This window comes from Macaca fascicularis, chromosome X (genome assembly GCF_037993035.2).
Source record: "Macaca fascicularis isolate 582-1 chromosome X, T2T-MFA8v1.1".
NCBI lineage: Eukaryota > Metazoa > Chordata > Mammalia > Primates > Cercopithecidae > Macaca > Macaca fascicularis.
Window position 1 is genome coordinate 79809733 of NC_088395.1, and position 9566 is coordinate 79819298.

Genomic DNA, 9566 nt, shown 5'->3' on the forward strand with positions numbered 1-9566 from the left:
ATTTTAAAGTGTATAACCAATTATTGTTTACTGTAGTCATCCTGCTATCAAATACTAGAATCTATTCATTCTCTCTAACAAAATTTGTGGACTCATTAACCATGCCCACTTTCTGCCCCCACCCCACTACACTTCCCAGGCAATGATAACCATTATTCTGCTCTCTATCTCCATGAGTTCAGTAGTTTTAATTTTTAGCTCCCACAAACGAGTGAGAGCATGTGAAGTTTGACTTTCTCTCCCTGGCTTATTTCACTTAACATAACGATCCCCAGTTTCATGTTGTTGAAAATGACAGGATAACATTTTTTTAAATGGCTGAACATTACTCCACTGTGTATATAGATCCCATTTTCTTTATTTATTTACCTGTTGATGGACACTTAGGTTGCTTCCAAATCTTGGCTATTGCGACTAATGTTGCAATAAACATGGAAGTGCAAAAATCTTTTCAATACACTAATTTTTAAAGGTATACACACAGCAGTGGGATTGTTGGATCATATGGTAGTTTTATTCTTAGTTTTTTAAAGAACCTCCAAACTGTTATCCACAATGGTTGCACAAATTTGCATTCCTGTCAAAAGTGCATAGGGGTTTCCTTTTCTCCACAACCTCATCAGCATTTGTTATTGCCTATCTTTGGATAAAAGTCATTTTAATTAGAGTGAAATGATATCTCATTGTAGATTTAATGTGCATTTCTCTGATAATCAGTGATGTTGAAAACGTTTACATACCCCTATTTTCCATTTGTATATCTTTTTAAAAGAAATACATATTCAGCTATTTTACCTATTTTTTTTTATTATACTTTAAGTTCTGGGATACATGTGCAGAAAGTGCAGGTTTGTTACATAGGTATACATGTGCCATGGTGGTTTGCTGCACGCATCAACCCGTCAACTACATTAGGTATTTCTCCTAATGTTATTCCTCCCCTTAGCCCCCAACTCTCCGACAGGCCCTGGTATGTGATTTTCCCCTCCCTGTGTTCATGTGTTCTCATTGTTCAACTCCCACTTATGAGTGAGAACATGTGGTGTTTGATTTTCTGTTCCTGTGTTAGTTTGCTGAGAATGATGGTTTCCACCTTCATCCATGTCCCTGCAAAGGACATGAACTCGTCCTTTTTTATGGCTGCATAGTATTCCATGGTGTATATATGCCACATTTTCTTAACCCAGTCTATCATTGATGGGCATTTGGGTTGGTTCCAAGTCTTTCTATTGTGAACAGTGCTGCAATAAACATGCATGTGCATGTGTCTTTATAGTAGAATAATTTATAGTCTTTTGGGTATATACTCAGTAATGGGGTTGCTGGGTCAAATGGTATTTCTGGTTTTAGATCCCTGAGGAATCATCACACTGTCTTCCACAATAGGTTGAACTAGCTTACACTCCCACCAACAGTGTAAACGCTTTTCTATTTCTCCACATCCTCTCCAGCATCTGTTGCTTACTGACTTTTTAATTATTGCCATTTTAACTGGTGTAGGATAGTATCTCATTGTGGTTTTGATTTGCATTTCTCTAACGACCAGTGATTATGAGCTTTTTTTTATATGTTTGTTGGGCACATAAATGTCTTCTTTTGAGAAGTGTCTGTTCATATTCTTTGCCCACTTTTTGATGGGATTGTTTGTTTTTTCTTGTAAATTTAAATTCCTTGTAGATTCTGGATATCAGCCCTTTGCAAGATGGATAGATTGCAAAAATTGTGTGCCATTCTGTAGGTTGTCTGTTCACTCTGATGATAGTTTCTTTTGCTGTAGAGAAACTCATTAGTTTTAATTAGATCCCATTTGTCAATTTTGGCTTTTGTTGCCATTTCTTTTGGTGTTTTAGTCATGGAGTCTTTGCCCATGCTTATGACCTGAATGGTATCACTTGGGTTTTCTTCTAGGGTTTTAATGGTTTTATGTCTTATGTTTAAGTCTTTCATCCATCTTGAGTTATTTTTTTTGTATAAGGTGTAAGGAAGGGGTCCAATTTCAGTTTTCTGCATATGGTTAGCCAGTTTCCCCAACACCATTTGTTAAATAGGGAATCCTTTCCCCATTGCTTGTTTTTGTCAGGTTTGTCAAAGATCAGATGGCTACAGATTCGTGGTGTTATTTCTGAGGACTTTGTTCTGCTGCATTGGTCTACATGTCTGTTTTGGTACCAGTACCATGCTGTTTTGGTTGCTGCAGCCCTGTAGTATAGTATGAAGTCATGTAACATCATGCCACCAGCTTTTTTCTTTCTGCTTAGGATTGTCTTGGCTATATGGGCTCTGTTTTGGTTCCATATGATATTTAAAGTAGTTTTCTCTAATTCTGTGAAGAAAGTCAGTGGTGGCTTGATGGGAATAGCATTGAATCTATAAATTACTTTGGGCTGTATGGCCATTTTCACAATATTGATTCTTCCTATCCATGAGCATGGAATGTTTTTCCATTTGTTTGGGTCCTCTTGTTTCCTTTAGCAGTGGTTTGTAGTTCTCCTTGAAGAGGTCCTTCACATTCCTTGTGAGTTGTATTCCTAGGTATTTTATTCTCTTTGTAGCAATTGTGAATATGATTTCACTCATGATTTGTCTCTCTGCTTGCCTATTATTGGTGTATAGGAGTGCCTGTGAGTTTTGCACATCGATTTTGTATCCTGAGACTTTGCTGAAGGTGTTTATCAGCTTAAGGAGATTTTGGACTGAAGTGATGGGTTTTCTAAATATACAATCATGTCACCTGCAAACAGGGACAATTTGATTTCCTATTTTCCTAATTGAATATCCTTTATTTCTTTCTCTTGCCTGATTGACCTAGCCAGAACTTCCAACAATATGTTGACTAGGAATGGTGAGAGAGGGCATCCTTGTCTTGTGCCAGTTTTCAAAGGAAATGCTTCCAGCTTTTTCCCATTCAGTATGATATTGGCTCTGGGTTTGTCATAAATAACTCTTATTATTTGGAGATATTCCATCAATGCCTACTTTATTGAGAGTTTTTAGCATGAAGGGGTGTTGAATTTTGTCAAAGGTCTTTTCTGCATCTGTTGAGATAATCATGTGGTTTTTGTCATTGGTTCTGTTTATGTAATTGATTATGTTTATTGATTTGCATATGTTGAAGCAGCCTTGCACATCCCAGGGAAGAAGCCTACTTGATCGTGGTGGATAACCTTTTTGATGTGCTGCTGGATTTGGTTTGCCGGTATTTTATTGAGGATTTTCACATTGATGTTTGTCAGGAATAATGGCCTGACATTTTCTTTTTTTGTTGTGTCTTTGCCGGGTTTTGGTATCAGGATGATGCTGGCCTCATACAATGAGTTAGAGAGGAGTCCCTATTTTTCTCTTGTTTGGAATAGTTTTAGAACCAGCTCCTCTTTGTACCTCTGGTAGAATTCAGCTGTGAATCCATCTGGTCCTGTGCTTTTTTGTGTTCATCGGCTGTTAATTAGTGCCTCAAATTCAGAACTTGTCATTGGTCTATTCAGGGATTTGACTTCTTCCTGGTTTCATCTCAGGAGGATGTATGCATACAGGAATTCAGCCATTTTTTCTAGATTTTCTAGCTTATTTGCATAGAAGTGTTTATAGTATTTTCCGATGGTAGTTTGTATTTCTGTGGGATCGATGGTGATATCCCGTTTATCATTTTTTATTGTGTACATTTGACTCTTCTCTCTTTTCTTTATTAGTATGGCTAGTGGTCTATCTATTTTGTTGATCTTTTCAAAAAACCATCTCCTAGATTCATTGATTTTTTAAGGGTTTTTCGCGTCTCTATCTTTTTCAGTTCTTCTCTGATCTTAGTTATTTCTTGTCTTGTGCATTTGTTTGCTGTTGCTTCTCTAGTTCTTTTAATTGTGATGTTAGGGTGTTGATTTTAGATCTTTCCTGCTTTCTCCTGTGGGCATTTAGTGCTATAAATTTCCCTGTAAACACTGCTTACCTGTATCCCAGAGATTCTGGTACGTTGTGTCTTTGTTCTCATTGATTTCAAAGAGCTTATTTATTTCTGCCTTAATTTCGTTATTTACCCTGTAGTCATTCCAGAGCAGATTGTTCAGTTTCCATGTAGTTGTGCAGTTTTGAGTAAGTTTGTTAACCCTGAGTTCTAATGTGATTACACTGTTGTCTGAGAGACTGTTATGCCTTTCATTCTTTTGCATTTTCTGAAGAGCGTTTCACTTCCAATTATGTGGTCAATTTTAGAATAAATGTGATGTGGTGCTGAGAAAAATGTATATTCTGTTGATTTGGGCTGGAGAGTTTTGTAGATGTCTATTAGATCTGATTCAACCAGAGCTGAGTTCAAGTCCTGGATATCCTCGTCAATTTTCTGTCTTGTTGATCTGTCTAATGTTGACAGTGGGGTGTTAAAGTCTCCCACTCTTATTGTGTGGGAGTCTAAGTCTCTTTGTAGGTCTCTGAGAACTTGCTTTATGAATCTGGGTGCTCCTATATTGGGTGCATATATATTTAGAATAGTTAACTCTTCTTGCTGCATTGATCTATTTACCACTGTGTAATGCCCTTCTTTGTCTTTTATGATCGTTGTCAGCTTAGAGTCTGTTTTATCAGAGACTGAGATTGAAACCACTGCTATTTTTTGCTTTTCATTTGCTTGGTAAATATTCCTCCATCCCTTTATTTTAAGCCTTTGTGTGTCTTTTCACATGAGATGGGTCTCCTGAATACAGCACACTGATGAGTCTTGACTCTATCCAATTTACCAGCCTGTGTCCTTTAATTGGGGGCATTTAGCCCATTTACATTTAATGTAAATATTTTTATATGTGAATTTAATCCTGTCATTATGATGTTAGCCGGTTATTTTGCTTGTTAGTGGATGCAGTTTCTTCAAAGTGTCAGTAGGCTTTACAATTTGGTATGTTTTTGCAGTGGCTGGTACCGGTTTTTTCTTTCCATATTTAGTGCTTCCTTCAGGAGTTCTTGTAAGGCAGGCCTGGGGGTGACAAAATCTCTCAGCATTTTCTTGTCTGTAAAGGATTTTAATTCTCCTTCACTTATGAAGCTTAGTTTGGCCCGATATAAAATTCTGAGTTGAAAATTCTTTTGCTTAAGAGTGTTGAATATTAACCCCAACTCTCTTCTGACTTGTAGAGTTTCTGCAGAGAGATCCCCTGTTAGTCTGGTGGACTTCCCTTTGTGGGTTTCACGGCCTTTCTCTCTGGTTGCCCTTAACATTTTTTTCTTCATTTCAACCTTGGTGAATCTGATGATTATGTGTCTTGGGATTGCTCTTCTCAAGGAGTATCTTTGTGATTTTCTCTGTATTTCTTAAATTTGAATGTTGGCCCGTCTGGCTAGGTTGGAGAAGTTCTCCTGGATAATATCCTTAAGAGAGTTTTCCAATTTGGTTCCATTCTCCCCATCACTTTCAGGTACACCAATCAAACGTAGGTTTGGTCTTTTCATATAGTCCCATATTTCTTGCAGGCTTTGTTCATTCCTTTTCATTCTTTTTTCTCTAATCTTGTCTTCATGTTTTAGTTCATTAAGTTGATCTTCAATCTCTGATATCCTTTCTTGCACTTGATGGATTCAGCTGCTGATACTTGTGTATGCTTCACAAAGTTCTCGTGCTGTGTTTTCCAGTTCCATCAGGTCATTTATGTTCTTCTCCAAACTGGTTATTCTAGTTAGCAATTCATCTAATTTTTTTTCAGAGTTGTTTACTTCCTTTCATTGGGTTAGAATATTCTCCTTTAACTCAGAGGAGTTTGTTATTACCCACCTTTTGAAGCCTACGTCTGTCAGTTCTTCAGTTTCATTCTCTGTCCAGTTTTGTTCCCTTGCTGGCAAGGAGTTGTGATCCTTTGGAGCAGAAGATTCATTCTGGTTTTGGGAATTTTCAACCTATTTGTGTTGGTTTTTCCTCACCTTCATGATTTATTTACCTCTGATCTTTGATGTTCGTGACCTTCAGATGGAGTTTCTGTGTGAACATCTTTTTTTGTTGATATTGATGCTATTCCTTCTGTTTTTTAGTTTTCCTTCTAACAGTCAGGCCCCTCTTCTGCAGGTCTGCTGGAGTTTGCTGGAGATCCACTCCAGACCTTGTTTGCCTAGGTATCACCAGTGGAGGCTGCAGAATAGCAAATATTGCTGCCTGTTCCTTCCTCTGGAAGTTTTGTCTCAGAGGGGCACCTGCCAGATACCAGCCGGAGCTCTCTTGTATAGGGTGTCTGTTGACCCCTGCTGGGAGGTGTCTTCCAGTCAGGACACATGGGGGTCTGGGGTTCACTTGAGGAGGCAGTCTGTCCCTTATCAGAGCTCAAGCACTGTGCTGGGAGATCTGCTGTTCTCTTCAGAGCCAGCATGCAAGAAAGTTTAAGTCTGCTGAAGCTGTGCCCACAGCTGCCCCTTCCCCCAGGTGCTTTGTCCCAGGAAGATGGGAATTTTATCTATAAGTCACTGACTGGGGCTGCTGTCTTTCTTTCAGAGATGCCCTGCCCAGAGAGGAGGAATCTAGAGAGGCAGTCTGGCCACAGTGGTTTTCCTGGGCTCTGCCCAGTTGGAAATTCCTGGTGGTTTTGTTTACACTGTGAGGAGAAAACTGCCTACTCAAGCCTCAGTAATGTCGGACCCCCCACCTCCCACCAAGCTGAAGCATCCCAGATCAACTTCAGACTGCTGTGCTGGCAGCAAGAATTTCAAGCCAGTGGATCTTAGCTTGCTGGGTTCCATGGGGGTGGGATCCATTGAGCTAGACCACTTGGTTCACTGGCTTCAGCACCCTTTCCAGGAGAGTGAACGGTTCTGTCTCTCTGGCATTCCAGGTGCCACTGGGGTATGAAAAAAAAAAAAAAAAAAACAACTCTTGCAGCTAGCCCAGTGTCTGCCCAAATGGCCGCCCAGTTTTGTCCTTAAAACCTAGGGCCCTGGTAGCATGGGTGCCCAAGGGAATCTCTTGGTCTGCAGGTTGTGAAGACCATGGTAAAATTGTAGTATTTGAGTAGGAGTGCACCATTCCTCATGGCAGGGTCCCTCATGGCTTCCCTTGGCTAGGGGAGGGAGTTCCCTCACCCCTTGTGCTCCCTGGGTGAGGCAATGCCCCACTCCACTTTGGCTTGTTGTCCACGGGCTGCACCCTATGTCTAACCAGTCCCAGTGATATGAGCTGGGTACCTCAGTTGGAAATGCAGAAATCACCCACCTTCTGTGCTGATCTACCTGAGATCTGCAGACTGGAGCTGTTCCTGTTTGGCCATCTTGCCAGCCACCTTATTTTGCCTGTTTTCATGGGATTACTAGATTCTTTTCCTATTGATTTTCTTGAACTCCTTATGTATTCTGGTTATTAATCTCTCATCAGATGGATAGTTTGCAGATATTTTCTCCCATTTTGTGGATTGTCTCTTCTTCTTGTTGATTGTTTCCTTTGTTGTGCAGAAGCTTTTTAACTTGATGTAATCCCATTTGTCCATTTTTGCTTTGTTTGCCTGTTTTTGGGTATTGCTCAAGAAATAATTGCCCAGACCAATGTCCCAGACAATTTCCCCAAAGTTTTCTTTTTAGTACTTTCATAGTTTGAGATCTTAGATGTAAATCTTTAATCCACTTTGATTTTATTTTTGTATAATGGCAAGACATAAGGGTCTAGCTTTTATTTTCTACATAAGGATATCCAGCTTTCCCTACACAATTTATTGAAAAAGTTGTCTTTGCTCCAATGTCTGTTCTTGACGCTTTTGCCAAAAATGAGTTTACTGTAGATGTGTGGATTGATCTTTGGGTTCTCTATTCTGTTCCACTGATCTATGTGTCAGTTTTTATGCTATTATAATGCCATTTTTGATCACTGGAGCTGTGTGGAATAATTTGAAGTCAGGTAATATGATTCTTCCAGTTTTGTGCATTTTGCTCAGGATACCTTTCTTCAGAGTCTTTTATAGATCCCTATACATATTAAGATTCTTTTTCTAGTTCTGTGAAGAATGTCATTGGCATTTTGTTAGGGATTGCATTGAAACTATAGATTGTTTTAGATAGTATGAACATTTTAACAATATTGATTCTTCCAATCTATTAACATAAAATTTCTTTTCATTTTTTGTGTCATCTTTGATTCCTTTAATCAGTATTTTACTGTTTTCATTGCAGAGATCTTCCAGTTCTTTGGTTAAGTTAATTCCTAGGTATTTTATTTTATTCATAGTATTTTAAATGAATTACTTTCTTGATTCCTTTTTCAGATTGTTCACTGTTGGCATGTAGAAATGTTACTGATTTTTTAATGTTAATGCATCTTGCAAATTTACTGAATTTATCAGTTCTAATAGGCTTTTTGGTGGAATCTTTAGGTTTTTCCAAATATGAGATTATGTCATCTGCAAACAAGGATAATTGGGCTTCCTTCTTTTTAATTCAGATTCACTTTGTTTCTATCTCTTGTCTGATTGCTCCATCTGGGACTTCCAGGACTATGTTGAATAACAGTGGTAAAATTGCACATCCTTGTTATGTTCCAGAACTTAGAGGAAAGGTTTCACTATTTCCCCATTCAGTATGAAGCTAGCTGTGGGTCTGTTATATAATACTTTTATTGTGTTGAGGTTTTATCTTTCTTTACCCAGTATTCTGAGGGTTTTTATCACAATGGATTGTTGAATTTTATCAAGTGCTTTTTCGACATCAATCAAAGAGATCATTTTTTTTTTTGTCATTCTGTTTACATGATGTATCGCTTTAACTGATTTCTGTATGTTGACACATTCTTGCATCCCTGAGGTAAATCCAATTTGCTCATGAGGTATTTGACCTGCAATAAAAGGTGCACACTCAGTCTTGCCAGGTGTCTACAGTTAAAGTGAGGACATTGATTGGAAAAGAATGAGACGATACAACTTGAAATGGGGACATGTGGGAGGATGCTGATGAAGCTGGAGACACTGAGCTCATAGAGTCTGATGAGATTTTCTGTCAGAAGAAACAGCCAACCCACCCCCAGTGGTGACAACATCCCCTCCCCCACCTATGCTGCCATCAGTCTATCCACCTTTTTCTGAGGAGATTAACCATGCAGTGCCCAAGGCAACAATGATGGCCTCACCTGAGGCAGTTGCCAGGAATGACAATGCTAATTCTTTTCAGGACCCACCCCCAACACCTCTGTTTGTTTCTAGACCTGTAACTAAACTAAAGTACTGGCAGGCCCCTAGAGGTGAGGTTCAGAGTGTGACCCATGAGGCGGTATACTATACATCAAAAGAACTGCTTGAGTTTTCTAATTTATATAAGCAGAAATCTGGAGAAAAGGCATGGAAATGGATATTAAAGATGTGGGATAATGGTGGAAGGAACATAAAGTTGGATCAGCCTGAATTTATTGATTTGCACCCACTAAGCAGGGATTCTGCATTTAATATTGCAACTCAGGGAGTTAAAAAAGTATCTAATAGTTTTTTGGCTTGGTTAGCTGAAATATGATCAAAAGATGGCCCCCTGTGAGTGAGCTAGAAATGCCTGATCTCCTTTTGTTTAATGTAGAGGAAGGGATCCAAAGGAATGGGGAGATTGAGATGCTATAGTGGATTAGTCACTTTAGACCT